This window comes from Miniopterus schreibersii, assembly GCF_964146895.1.
Source record: "Miniopterus schreibersii genome assembly, chromosome: 2".
Taxonomy (NCBI): Eukaryota; Metazoa; Chordata; class Mammalia; order Chiroptera; family Miniopteridae; genus Miniopterus; species Miniopterus schreibersii.
Window position 1 is genome coordinate 77,836,927 of NC_138102.1, and position 15,302 is coordinate 77,852,228.

General features: G+C 38.1%; 1 pseudogene across 1 annotated transcript; it reads right to left on the reverse strand.

Annotated features, from left to right (window-relative positions):
- Positions 1–6,669: 6,669 nt before the first annotated feature.
- Positions 6,670–12,773, reverse strand: LOC308552444 (DNA-binding protein inhibitor ID-2 pseudogene; annotated as a pseudogene). The gene is made up of 2 exons: positions 12,718–12,773; positions 6,670–7,068 (listed from the first exon to the last, which is right to left on the reverse strand). The product of its transcript is annotated as a DNA-binding protein inhibitor ID-2 pseudogene (transcript).
- Between the last annotated feature and the right edge of the window lie 2,529 nt (positions 12,774–15,302).

The window sequence follows — 15,302 nt, forward strand, 5'->3', positions numbered from 1 at the left end:
GACTTCATTCAGCACATTCCTTGTATACAGAATGTAATCCGAGTCTGTTTAGACTATTCTTCTAAGTCTCAGGGATCATAGGCTCCTATGTGTTAAATTTTGTATTGTGTACATTTATAGCTCATTGGTATTCATAAGATTTCCAGGAATAATGCATTTTGGGGTCAGATTGTTGTTTCAGTATAGGCCAATATGTACATTTTAATAGTTTTCTCTGTAAGGAATCTTAGAAATAATCTAGTGTAATTCTCTTGTATTAAAAATAAGTAAACTGAGGACTAGGGTTAAGGACACTTGCCCAAGGTGCAATTTCATTTTTTTTAAATTAAGGGAAATGTTTAAATAGCCTCAAACATTGTAGCACTTCTAATCCAAAATTCTGAAAGCACTTTTAAATCAGATCATTAATGATTCTGATACCTATATGTGAAATTGTTGTTCTATTTTCTACCAGCTAGGTTGCCTCTTCTCAGACACTGACTGAAAAGGTCAGCATTTTCTTTGAGAGTTGTGTTCATCCTGCGTAAGAAACCTGAAAAACAAGAGCTAATTTTTTTATCACTTCTGTCAGTGGTAGGCAGTCCAGGCAGGCCTTATTTGTCCACTGGTAAAACTTATATAAGTTTTATAATGTCATTAAAAATGAGACTTTCTCAGTTTTCTTGTTCAGCCAATCTTAATGTGTGCTTGTCCCCTGGTAATTAGTTATTTTACCTCAAGTATTATAGGTTTGCTTTGGTAGAAGTAATGGGAAGGAGAAAAGAAAGCATGTCAGCTGAGCTGACCTTCCTTAAAACAGAGATTCTCTGGAACCACTCCTAATAATTCCCTCCCAGATCTGATTGGCCAACTACATTATATGGCCACTCTGATCTGTGTAGTGGCTGCACTTTGTGTTGGGAGGGCAACCAGCAGTCTCACGATTGCAGGACTGTTGCCAAGATTAAGAAGAATGTATATGCGATGCCCAGCATGTGCTTGGTATCTAATAGATGCTAAAAAACTGGTAGCTCTTATTTTGTTAGAAAAAAATGAAACTAACGGTGATCTCCAAATTTCTTCCATAGTAATTATGAAAAGGTGTTTTTCATACAAGTAAAAAATTCAACATGGTAATAAAATAATTTTTTGTAGAAAAACAACATTTTACTAAACTTCCATTTGGCATTAAAATATTGGAATGGTGCCCAGCTGGCGTGACTCAGAGGTTGAGCATTGATCTATGATCCAGGAGATTGCGGCTTGATTGCCGGTCAGGGCACATGCCCCAGTTGTGGACTCAATCTTCAGTAGGGGGCGTGCAGGAAGCAGCCAATCAGTGACTCTCTCTCATCATTGATGTTTCTATCTCTCCCTCTCCCTTCCTCTCTCTGAAATCAATAATAAAAAAATATATATATATATAGGAATGGCCCTGAATGGGTGGCTCAGTTGGTTGGTGCATCATCCTATACACCATAAAGGTTGCAGATTTGATTACCAGTCAAGGCACATACCTAGGTTACAGGTTTGATCCCTGGTCAGGGCATGTACAGGAGGCAACCAATTGATGTTTGTCTTACATCAATGTTTCTCTCTCTCTCTCTCTCTCTCTCTCTCTCTCTCTTTCTCCCTTCCTCGCTCTAAAATTAATAAACATATCCTAAGGTGAGGATATATACCAATATATATTGGTATAGCCACTTTTAAAAACTCACTTAGTGAAAAGATTATAATTTTGGACAATGGTAAATAGTTGATAATTGTGCACTGTAGTCTCAAAAGTTTAAAATATAAATGACCTTTCTTTATGTTTTATGAGTTGAAAAATATTTAATTGTATTTGATTATCATTAAAAAATATATTTTATCATAACTAAAGCTTGTTCAAATTGGTGACATGTTGAAAAACATAACATTTGTTGAACCACTAAATTTTTACAACAAATATTTATTTGTATTATTCATATATTGTTAAGTAAAGATATTGACCTTCAAAAGATGTATCTGTGGGATCATTGGGTTTCTGATTCAGTTGCAAGAATTTCTAGTTGCTATAGGCATTGCCGCTAGAATGGCAATACCAGAAGATTTACCCAAGATACCTGATTTTATGAAGCAACAAGAAGAAAAAAGACTAATATGTATTTCATAAGAAGATTAATCATTTGTTCCATACAAAAATGAAAAATATTTTCAGAACTTCATAGATATAAAAATACCTAGAAGTAACATCTGCCTTATATTCCGTGGTAAAACAAATAAGAACATAAGAAGTGTGTGTGTGTACTAAAAAGTAGGGAATGTAGCCACTTAAAAAGTCTATCATTATGCTTAGTGCTTTACAAATACTTAGAGCTCTGGATCTTTACAACAACTTTGAGTAGTTATTCCTCCAGCAAAGGTGAATCACATCAGAGAGACTAAGTGTCCCAAACAGGGACTGCAGAGCTGTGATTCAAATGCAGATCGAGAAACCTACAGTCTGGATTTATTCCTCTCCTTCATGCCCTAAACATGTAATTGTCTCATGAATATGACTTAGCCTCCAAGTTTTTCATGTATCAATTTTGTGACCTTTGATGTTAATAGATAGATGTATTGTGATTTTTTGTTTTGTTTTTTCCACATAACAAGGAACACACTTTTATTCTTATCACAGTTTCTTTACATTGTTGAATGTGGTATTTTGTAGTAAATGACTGTATGTCTTGTAAAGATTAATATGATACCAAAATATTTTTATTTTGTTTAACTGTCAAATATCTTTATTATGGGAAATCTCCCATTTATTAATGCATTTATTAGAATGAATAATATGTTGGTTTTTTATCTTTATTATTGAGAGTGTTACAAATGTCCCCCATTTTTCCCCTCCACTGGGTTCCCACCCCACTCCAAGCCTTCACTTCACTATTGTCTGTGTCCATAAATTATGCATATATGCGTATAAGTTCTTCGGTGAATCTCTGCCCATCCTCCCTCCCCCCTTCCCTCTGAGCTTTGCCAATTTGTGCCGTGCTTCCATGCCTTCTATTTTGTTCATTGGTTTATTTTGTTCAGTAGATTCTATGTATAAGTGAGATCATGTGATACTCATCTTTCTCTGACTGGCTTATTTCACTTAGCACAATACACTTCAGGTCCCTCTGTGCAGTCTCAAAAGGTAAGAGATCCTTCTTTTTCACAGCTGCATAGTATTTCATTATGTAAATATACCACAGCTTTCCACTCATTTACTGATGCACACTTGAGCTGTTTCCAGATCTTAGCTCTCATAAATAGCACTGCTATGAACATAGGGGTGCACCTATTCTTTCTGATTGGTGTTTTGGGATTCTTAGGATGTATGCCCAGAAGTGGGATCACTGGGTCAAACGGCAGTTCGATTTTTAATTTTTTGAGGAAACTCCGTACTGTTTTCCACAGTGGGTGCACCAGTCTGCATTCCCACCAGCAGTGTACTAGGATTCCCCTTTCTCCACACCCTTGCCAGCACTTGTTGTTTGTTGACTTATTGATGGTAGCCAGTCTGGCTTGTGTGAGGTGATACATCATTGTCATTTTAATTTGAATCTCCCTGATGATTAGTGACTTTGAGCACTTTTTGTTGTTGTTGTTAATCGTCACCAGAGGATATTTTTTCCATTAATTTTTTGGAGAGAGTGGAAGAGAGGAAAGGAGGGAAAGAGAGAGAGAGAAACATTGGTGTGAGAGAGACACATCAGTTGGTTGCCTCCCACATGCACCATGACCGAGGCTAGGTGTCTAACCTGCAACCCAGGTACATGCCCTTGACTGGGAATTGAACCTGAGACCCTTTGGTTCATAGGCCAACGCTCTAACCACTGAGCAACACTGGCCAGGACTGAGCACTTTTTCATATGACTTTTGGCCACCTGTATGTCCTCTTTGGAGAAGTGTCTATTTTAGGTCCTTTGCCCATTTTTAAATTGGATTGTTTGTCTTCCCTTTGTTGAGTTGTATGAATTCTTTATGTATTTTGGAAATTAACCCCTTATCAGATGTATCATTGGCAAATATGTTTTCCCATACAGTGGTTTCCCTTTGCATTTTGAGGATGGTTTCTTTTGTTGTGCAGAAGCTTTTTAGTTTGATGTAGTCCCTTTTGTCTATTTTTTTCTTTGTTCCTCTTGTCTTAGGAGATGTATCTATGAAAATTGTATTGTAGTTTTAATTTTCAGATCTGTGAAATGTAATTTTGGTTTAGATTTGCTTTTCAAAATACAACCCAAGCCCAGCCAGGCGTGGCTCAGCAGTTGAATGTCGGCCTAGGATCCAGGTGATCGGGGTTCAATTCCAGGTCAGGGCATATACCCAGGTTGTGGGCCCGATCCCGTTGGGGGCATGCAGGAGGCAGCCGATCAATGACTCTCTCATCATTGATGTTTCTATGTCTCTCTCCCTCTCCCTTCCTCTCTCTGAAATCAATAAAGATATATTTATAAAAAAATACAACCCAAGATAATACAAGCAAAATAATATTAAAAAATGAATAAGTAAGTGATGAATTTAACCAGTGGATAAAGTTCAAACTCAAGCTTCCTGTGATTGCTAGATTTGTATTTTTTCTCTTTAATTGCCAAAATAGTTATCTAGTTAATTTTTTATATGTAAATGTGTGTATGATACATATATCTTAAAATTATACTTTTTAACTACCAGATGTACACCAGGAAACCAGTACATGTATTTCTCTTTTGAAATTTTTTTTGCTTATTTTCCCTTGGCTTAGATTATAGTTAAGCCTGTTTTATAGAAAGCTCTTGTCTTTCATTAAATTATTTCATTTAGTCTAATTTCATCTTGCCCAGCTTCATGCTATAACCCTCACCCCAACCTCAACTTAGCATGTATCCTGCTCTTACTTATAGTACTTGTGTCGAGATTTTCATTTAATTGACAACATCCTCACTGCTGAAAGCCTCAGTTGTGACGGAGAATGTGTTTAGGCCTTAACAGTATCAATATTGAAAAGACATTTTTAATAGCTTTTGAAAACAAATAAAATGCATGTCTCTCTTTAATCCATTGGATCTTTTGTAGATAAAAAATGTTTTTAAAGTTAAAAGTGTGTTTCATTTTTCTCACTATCCTTCCAACACGATCCTATTATACTTTTAAGGAGTACCATTTTCATTTTCATAAAAATTCTGAAACCTGCCTAGCCGGGCGTGGCTCAGTGGTTGAGCGTTGACCTAGGATCCAGGCGATTGGGGTTTGATTCCTGGTCAGGGCACATGCCTGGGTTGCAGGCTCGATCCCCAGTCGGAGGCGTGCAGGAGGCAGCTGATCAATGACTCATCATTGATGGTTCTCTCTCTCTCTCTCTCTCTCTCTCTCTCTCTCTCTCTCTCCCTTCTTCTCTCTGAAATCAATGAAGATATATTTAAAAAAAAAAAAAAAGTTTCCTTCTAAAAAAAAAAATTCTGAAACCTATTAGCTACTCAGATCCAATAGTTTGCTCCTTTCCACGAATCAGGCTAAGCAAACTCGTCTGGCAGTAAGCCACCAGAAATTGCAGTTGAAAAAGATTATTCCTTCACAAAAAGAGCCTGGGAAGTGCTAGCATTGCCTTAGTCCTCCCAGCCATCTCTAACCCTTACTCAAGGAAAGGGTAAAGGGTAAGTAAAAATGTTTGGCATGGTAGATTTTTTTCAATAAACACACTTGATTTATTTTGTTTAAAAGGGTTAAGTTTACAACTAAACTTTTATGAAAAGTTTAGCATGAATAAGTACATCACTACACTTTGTATGCAGAAATATACATCTCTGCCACTATACAAGAAAACTCTAATTAAACAGTACACAAGGTTTCATTCTATATATTATATTACTAGATTATATTATATATTATATAATATTATATTATATATAATATATACACACACACAGCATTGAGTAGGCTAGTATCAAAAAGGTAATTTCTGACCAAAAGCCTGCATTTAAGTAACTGAATAGTGGATCTTTCTGGTATTCATGCTTCACCTTTGAAAAAAGGCAAAGTCTGCTTAAATTGGGCGATTCCTTGTGATTTTAATGTTTTTGTTTCCCATGGTGGGAATAATATAGTATAAAGAAAACCTTCTAACTAAAGAAAAGGCATTATAAATAACCAATATCACAGTCCAGGTCAGAAATACCTTGGGGAAGATGATCTGATCCTTCTTAGTTTTCCTTCGTTTTTGTTTTGTTTTGTTTTTTTTATCTTTATTGTTGAAAGCATTACAATGTCCCCCTTTTTCCCCCCATTGATCCCCTCCACCCTGCACCCCCCCCCGCCTTCACCACACTATTGTCTGTGTCCATGAGTTATGCATTTATGCATATAAGTTCTTAGGTTAATCTCCCCCCACCCACCCACACACCCTCACCTTCCCTCTGAGATTCCATCTGTTCCATGCTTCTATGTTTCTGGATCTATTTTGTTCATTGGTTTATTTTGTTCGTTAGATCCCACATATGAGTAAGATCATGTGATACTTGTCTTTCTCTGACTGGCTTATTTTGCTTAGCATAATATTCTCCAGGTCCCACCATGCTGTCTCATTGCTGTTGTTTTTTAAAAAGTTCCATTCAACTTGACCTCCTTGTGAAATGGTTGAAAATAAATTCCTGTGGATTTGTTGTTGTGTAAAGAAAGAAAAAAGTAATGAACACTATTTATTCAGCCACAGAATAATTTGCTGTCATTTGACATGAACTCAGAAGGGAATTCAGAAGCCTTCAAGGACAGGATGCTGATGTCCCTGTTTAGAGTCTGGTGTCCCAGACTCCAGGCTCTGCCCAGGTTGCTGGTGGTGCAGGCTAACTGGAGTGAAGTGCAAGTCCAGGGCAATTTGCAGGTCCAAGATGTAGTCAATGATGTGCTGTCGGATTTCCATCTTGCTCATCTTATTCTGGGGGATGCTGGGCACCATTTCCTTGAGCTTGGAGTAGTTGTTTATGTTGCACAGTAGACTCACTGGCTCATCCACCTGGGTTTTGCTCTGTGAAATAGATGCCCAGGCTGTGTTCTGAAAGGCTATTTTCCCAAATGGACCTCACTGGACTGAAGGTTTTCTTGCTGACAGCAGAGAAAGAAAGAGAGGTGAGGGAGTGGGCTGCCCTGGAGCTAAGACTGCTGCCACCTGCGGAGCTTCCAGTGCTCCATACCTGCTCAGCTCAGAATGAATCAGGTTTTTAAAATGAAATTGAAATTTATACTCATTATGGACAAACTACTTTTTAAAGTATATTCTACCTTATTTTCTCAGGTATAAAAATATTTCAAGGCAATTTCAATAAATCAGATTTCAGGAAACTACTAAAATATTGTTTGTGTGAGTTGCTTTCATTTTGTCTGAATTATAATTATAATATTTCAACACTTTGTTATATCTGAATATATAGGTTTGTCTGTCATTTTATAGCTATCAAAGGAAAATTCTTATTTGAAATCTCTACATCATCATTAAATAGTTCTAATAATAAAAGGCCTAAATTTTAAGTCCTTAGGGACATCAAGGTATCTCATCTACTATGTTGTTCAAGCTCTGGCAGCATGTTGCAAAACAGATATGTAACAGGCAATAAAGAGTAAGGACAAAATTTAACATTGTTACCTGGTTGTTGAGAATATCTAAGATACTGCTTAAGGTTATAAAGTATTTTGTTTAAGGCTAGCAGACTATTTTAATAAGTGAACCAAAAGGGGGAGGGGTTTTTTCTAGGCATGTCTATTTCAGGATACATCTTATAATTGACCCTTTTTTCTCCTTAACTAAATGTATTCCTCCTAGTGCATAGCTCAAAGTATTGTTATAACATCCTTGCAAAGCAGTCATTTGAAAATGAAGTTAATGCTGGCAGGCAGTCACCATAGTTCCTTTGCTGAGCTCTCCCCAAACCCAGCCTGCAGGCAAAGGTGGGCACTAACTCTGAATTCCATCAAACTCACCCCACCCCTGGTAATCCTCTGAGATCCAACCCATGTACCAGCCAAAACCTCTTTGAGGGGCTATTCCTCATAAGCTGTCAGCCTTGGCCCATGCTATGGACTTTCCTAAAATCTCCCAAAGGTCCACAAACCCCAAACAAGTATCAGCTGGCCTCAGGATGCCTTGTACCTCTTGCTAAGCAGTTTGCAGCGTAGCTCTCCCAGGACCTCCAAGCCCAGTACAGGCAACTACCAACCACAGATCACTTTGTAGCTCCTACCAGGTGGCCCCAGTCAAGCCCAGGTAGTGCCTGACCTGGGCCTGCACGAGAGCTCCTTCCAAGAGGCACCAGAACCAACAGTGGCAAACTTCAGATCACATCAGAGCACCACCCAATTAGCTCCACAAATGACACACCCAAAGGGTGGCCTCAACAATCACTAGAGTCCTGCTATAGTGAATCCAATTCCATGGGATCACCCCACACACTACAGCTCATCTGCTGTAGTCATGGTCAGTCCTCACAGCCAGTCAACCTGACAGCAAGCCCGCCCACCAGCATACCAAGAGCAAGCAAGGCTCTGCAATAGAGGGTGCACACAACCCCCACAAGGAATACCCTGGAGCACCCGGCTCAGGAGACCAGGGAGTTTGCACCCATGGGCCCCAGAGGACACCTACTACATAAGGCCACTGTGCCAAGACTGAAGGACATAGCAGGTCTACCTAATATATAGAAACAAACAGAGAAGTAGCCAAAATGAGGGAACAGAAAAACATGTCCCAAATGAAAGAACTGGGTAACACTCCAGGAAAAGAACTAAACAAAATGGAGACAAGATACAGAGTGAAAAACACTGGTTATAAGGGTGCTCAATGAACTTAGGGGGAGAATAAGTGAAATCAATGAGAACTTACACAGAGAGATAGAAGCCATAAAGAAAGAACTAGACAGAAATGAAGAATACAATAACTGAAATGAAGAATACATTAGATAGAACCAATAGCAATTATATGAAGCAGAGAATCTAATCAGTAATTTGGAAGACAAGATAGCAGAAAACTCAATTGAAACAGCAAAAAGAAAAAAGAATTTTTAAAAATGAGGATAGTTTAAGAGACCTCTGGGACAATGTCAAGCATACAAACATCTGCATCATAGGGGTACCAGAGAGCAAGAGATTGAAAACCTATTTAAAGACAGAATGACTGAAAACTTCCCTAATCTGGCAAAGAAAATAGACATAAAAATTCAGGAAGCACAGAGAGTCCCAAACAAGATGACCCCAAAAAGGCACACAGCAAGACACATCATAATTAAAATGCCAAAGTTTAAACACAAAGAGAGAATCTGAAAAGTAGCTAGAGAAAAGCAGTTAGTTATATACAAGGGAGCTTCCATAAGACTGTCAGCTGATTTTTCAACAGAAACTTTGCAGGCCAGAAGGGAATGGCAAGAAATATTCAAAATGCTGAAAAGCGAGGATCTACAACCAAGATTGCTCTACGCAGCAAAGCTATCATTTAGAATCGAAGGAGAGATAAAGAGCTTCACAGATAAGAAAAAGCTAAAGGAGTTCATCACCACCAAGCCAGTATTTCAAGAAATGTTAAGGGACTTCAAGAAGAAGAAGGAGGGGAAGGGAGAGAACAAAAATCTGAATAATAAAATGACAATAATTATATACCTATCAATAACTACTTTAAATGTAAATGGATTAAATATGCCAATCAAAACACATGGGCTGGCTAAATGTAGAAGAAAACAAGACCCATACATGTGCTACTTACAAGAGACCACTTCAGCCCTGGCCAGTATTGTTCAGTTGGTTGGAGCATCATCCTGTACACCAAATGGTCACGGGTTTGATTCTTGGTCAGAGCACATACCTGCATTGAGGGTTCGAGCCCCAGTTGGGGCATGTACTGGAGGCAACTGATCAATGTTTCTCTCTCTTTCTCCCTTCCCCTCTCTCTAAAAAAAAAAAAAAAAAAAAAAATTCAAAATCAATGAACATGTCCTCTGGTGAGGATTAAAAAAAAAAAGACCACTTCAGATTGAAAGACACACACAGACTGAAAGTAAAGTGATGGAAAAAGATATTTTGGGCAAATGGAAATGGAAAAACAGCTGGGGTAACAATATTTATAGCAGACAAAATAAACTTTAAAACAAAGGCAACAACAAGAGACAAAGAAGGACATTTTATGTACAATAGCCAAGATATGGTGTCCATTGATAGGCAACTGAATGAAGAAGATATGGTACATATATACAATGGCTTATTAGCCATAAAAAGAATGAAATCTTACCATTTGCAAGAACACTGATGGACCTAGAGGGTATTATGCTAAGTGAAATAAGTCATACAGAAAAGACAAATAACATATGATTTCACTTATGTATGGAACCTAAAAAACAATAAATGAACATCAATACAGAAACAAACTCATATATAGAACAAATTGATGGTCACCAAATGGGAAGGGGGTTGGGGGGTTGGGTGAAAAAGAAGAAAGGATTAAGAAGTACAAATTGGCAATTACAAAATAGTCACAGGGTTGTAAAGTACAGCATAAAGAATATAGTCAGTAATGTAATAAATATGTATGTGCCAAGTGTATACTAGATTTATTGGGGGGATAACGTCATAAGATTATATACATACGTGTGTGTATGTGTGTGTGTGTGTGTGTCTAATCTTTACACTGCATACCTGAAACTAATATAATATGTAATGTTAACTGTAATTTTAAAAAGTTTTAAATTAAATGAAAAATAAAAGTGAAGTTGTGGCTGAGTTTTGTAATGACCTCGGAGATTTAGCTCCAATGTGCAGTGTAGTAAAATGGACCTAGCATAGCTTAGGAAATACAAGGCCCCCAAATTCATTTTTATTTTACTAAATATTTTTATTTGTTATGATTTCCTTGAAGAAGAGTTGGCACTGGTGAAAGGGCAACAAGTGTTTGCCTAATGGTCTGAAATTTGACAGACAAAAATAAACATAGGGAAAAAAATCATGACTTTCAGGTGCATGACTTTGAGATTTGGCCCAAACTGAATTCAAGTTTACCTTTGCATTATAAAACACAAGTTTGCTAGGCAGATGGGTAAACAGTCAAGTTTACCTTACTTAATGTCAAGCTATCCAAGATCATTGAGGCTCAAAATTGTTTATGCACAAATAATAAAGAAGAGCAAACACATCTAAAAAATTACCTCAGTTTCATAACCTGATCATTTTCTTTACTATCGGTTGCGTTGCTGTTTCTTAAAGTTATGAAAGTTTTAAAAAGTTATAAATTTTTAAAAACTTATAAAACTTTTAGAAAAGTTGTGAGTTAAATAGATGCAGAGAGAGAATGTATATAGGTATTTATTTTTACATAGACTTTTCTCCTGGTGATTCTCAACTGAGGACATTTAACCGGAAAACATTTGAAAAGGTACGAGGGCACTTTTGGTTTTTCATTGATGGAGGGGGCAACAGAAGCTAGGGATATAAAACATCCTGCAAAGTGTAGGACTATACTGTACAATCGTGAATTACCCCACCCAAATGCAATGGTTCTGTCACCCTTGACAAACACAGGGAACCTAGCTCTTTCAAGTTAATGAAGAGTACTGTCTCTGTGTGGACCCTGGAGCCGCACAGCTTGAGTTCAAGTGCTTGGCATGAGATAAGCTCTCAATGTTTGTTATTGGTATTACAAATTTACTCAAGTCCTTCATTTTCTATTCATTAGAATTGATGAGAAGATGTATAAATATATTTTTTAAAACCTGAAGCTTCTAAATTTAAAAATCTTCAGTCTGGAACCCATTACACTTTCAAAGGTATTTCTTCATGATGAGAGTCATAATGTTAGCATGCTTTCAGTACTAAATGTATTCAGACAAAGCAGTCGCTGAAGTGTAAGAGCGGGAGCAGGAAGCATTCTCAGTTTGAACAACATTTGTGGGGCTGTAAAAAAGGAATAGTGTGAGGTGGATACTCTGCAGGGTAAAGGGATACAGAGGAGGCCTGACCAAATCATCACCATGTTGGCACTGTGGTGATCACAGCTGATAAAATACAACCAAGAAGAGATTGTTGCTGACCTAAGACCATGAGGAAAAATCCAATCCAATCACAGTCAAGTCGGAGGACATTTGTGGAACACACTCACTTCCAGGGGTCTGTAAGCTTGGAGCCTATCAGTGTAGTGTTGGAACAAAAAGAGACTTCTCGCTTGGCAGCTAAATCTTGGATTTGTTGTTTGCAGATGGAAGACCTTGCTTATGTAACACTCATTTTTAACTCTAATTCACTGTCCTAAACACGTAAAGGAAAAGCCAGGGAAAGCCAGTTTTACTTCTATAAAGGATTCATAAAGCCTAATGTAAACACTTAATTCTGTTGTTTTATATATTTAAGAAAACCTGAATCCAAACAAGAATGAGGTTGGTGCCTGTGGGAAGAGTGGGATAGCTCATTGCTGGCAGATGTGGCACATTTTTTTATAAGTACAAGTTAAGCAGCCTGAAATTGAGTGAAAAAGATCAAAGAATACCAATTGCCCTTTTGGTTTTTCAACTCAAAGTTCTGTCAACTGTCGGATGTTTTATGTGATGATTCAAATGATTAAATGCTTTAATCACAAGTAGAATCAGGTACTATCGCCATTAGTAGGAGACTTCCAAAACTAGCATAATAGTACTACGTGGATTGATTCTCTTTCAAAGCCTGAATCACAAAGTTCAAAATCTAGTGAAATGGAATTGGTGACAACTATGCTATTCCCCTACCTACCTTGGTTCCTCTTCCAGCCCCCTAACCTTCACATTGCTAGTTTCAATATTCTCCATTATGTTTTCCAGCTATATACTGACATCGTGCACACACATCCACTTGTCAGAGACCCTCTTAAAGTCATCTTACTGGCACTACTGTGAATGTTTCTCAAATCTTCATCTCCAGCATTGTCCCTTCCCTTGTGCTTCAGTCTTAATGTTTCTGAGAGTTATTAGATATTTTGACTTAAATATAAAAATTTTACCCTAAAATTTATACACTTTCCCCTTACCTCTCACATATAAACTATCAACAAATCTGGTCTGTTTTCAAAATACATCCAGACTCTGACCACTTCTCTCTGCCTCCGTCCTGGTTGAAGCCACCATCAACTTTTCCCTGGATTGTTGTAGCCACCAACCTCGCTGGCCTCTGTGCTCCCACCTCATCCCACTTCACTCTTCTAAACACAGCAGCCAGCATGGTGCTTTTCTTTTTTTAAAATATGTTTTTATTGATTTTAGAAAGGAAGGGAGAGTAGAAACATCAATGCATCAACATTGATTGGCTGCCTACTGAACACCCCCTCCTGGGGATGGAGCCCGAAACCCGGGCATGTGCCCTGACCAGGAATCGAACCAGGGACTTCTTGGTACATGGGTCGATGTTCAACCACTGAGCCATACTGGCCAGGTGCCAGCATGGTGCTTTAAAATGTAAATCAGATTCTGGCACATCTCTGCACAAAACCACCCGGTGGCATCTCATTTCATTCAGAATAAAGCCAAATTTCTTATGATCTACAAGGTCCTATCCAGTGAGCCTCTGACCTCTATCTTCCTCTTCACTCCCTCTTTCACTCTTCCTGTTGCTCCCTCTGGCTCTAATGTTTACCCCCAGGCTCCTGCATAATTTCCTCCCCCCTCTTCTTGAGGTCTTGAGTAACTGCTCAGTGAGGACTTTTTTGGCCACCCTGAGTGCTCCTTATTCCCCTTTCCCACTTTAGTTTTCTCCGTGACACTTATCCTTGACTTAACTGCAATTTACTTATTTATTGTTGATTTCTTTGGAGACAGGGATGTTAGTCTATTTTGTTCACTGATAGATTGATCCCCAGTGCTTAGAACAAGGCCTGCCACGCAATTGTCATTAAATGAATATTTTCTGAATGAATCCAAAAATCTCTGATTCCTCCAAAACCAACTTTTAATAGGGACTACCCTATTTTTTCTAAAAGTCCCCAGTCTGACACTAGGACATCTGATTATTGCTGTTATTTTAATTCCATGATTTTATTGGAACCTGTCACCCTCTTTTTTATTTCTACTGCTACCACCATTGTTAATGACACAATAGGTTGAATCAGACATACTTGGGTTTGAATCCCATCTTCACCATTTACTAGTTATAAGATCTTGGGCAAGTTCACTGGGGTGGGCTCAGTTTTTCAATGGTGAGTGGTACCTACTTTATAGGGTGGTTATTAATATTAAAGAAGATACTGTGTTTGAAGCATATATTCATACCAGACACACAGTAAGCGATCAGTTTGTTCCCTCATGCCTGATCCACAGCAATAGACTTCTAACTTATATCTCTTCTTGTCTCATTCCTTTTTTTATTTTTTTTGTCACAAGGGAACTTTATTGAAAGGAAACATGGTCACACCCATCATTTCTTTCTTTCTTATTTTTTTATTAAGTTCAGAGAGAGGAAGGGAGAGAGAGAGAGATAGAAACATCAGTGATGAGAGAGTCGTCATTGGTCGGCTGCCTCCTGCACGCCCTCGGCTGGGGATTAAGCCTGCAACCCGGGCATGTGCCCTGACCTAGAATTGAACCACAATCTCTTGGATCCTAGGTCGATGCTCAACCACTGAGCCATGCCCAGCCGGGCCCCATCATTTCTTTTTAATGCATTATACATTACTACCAAAAATATATTTTGTAAGTATTGTTTTCGTCATGCTACTCAATTACTCAATAACTTTCAAAATCCTCCTACAGATAAAAGGAATTACAAGCTGAGTGCCTACTATGACTCAGATGCAATTATACACATTTTATTATTTAATTAAGTCAAACCATTCATCTAGTATTCAAAACCCACCCAAGGCTGCCTATTCTCTACCTAGCTCTGAAATTTAATTTTATGTGTTAACTTTGCTAGCACACAGTACCCACATATTTGGTAAGCACCAGTCTAGAAAGGACTGTGAGGCTATTTTTATTTTTTATTAATTTTTTATTAATTTTTATTTTTGTTTAAAATATTACAGATGTCCCTTTTTCTCCCCAATGACCCGTTCCACCCCACCCCCTATGCCTCCCCAATCCCTCTCCCCACCATTGTCCATGTCCTTGGGTTGTGCATATATGCATATAAATTCTTTGGTTTCTCTCTCCCCCTCCACCCACCCACCCTCCTCCATCCCTTGGACATTCTTCAGTCTCATCTATGCTTCCATGTCATTGAATCTATCCTGTTCATCAGTTTATTAAGTTCTTTAGATTCCACGTATAAGCAAGATCATGTGATGTTTGTCTTTCGCTGCCTGGCTTATTTCACTTAACATAATACTCTCCAGGTCCATCCATACTGTC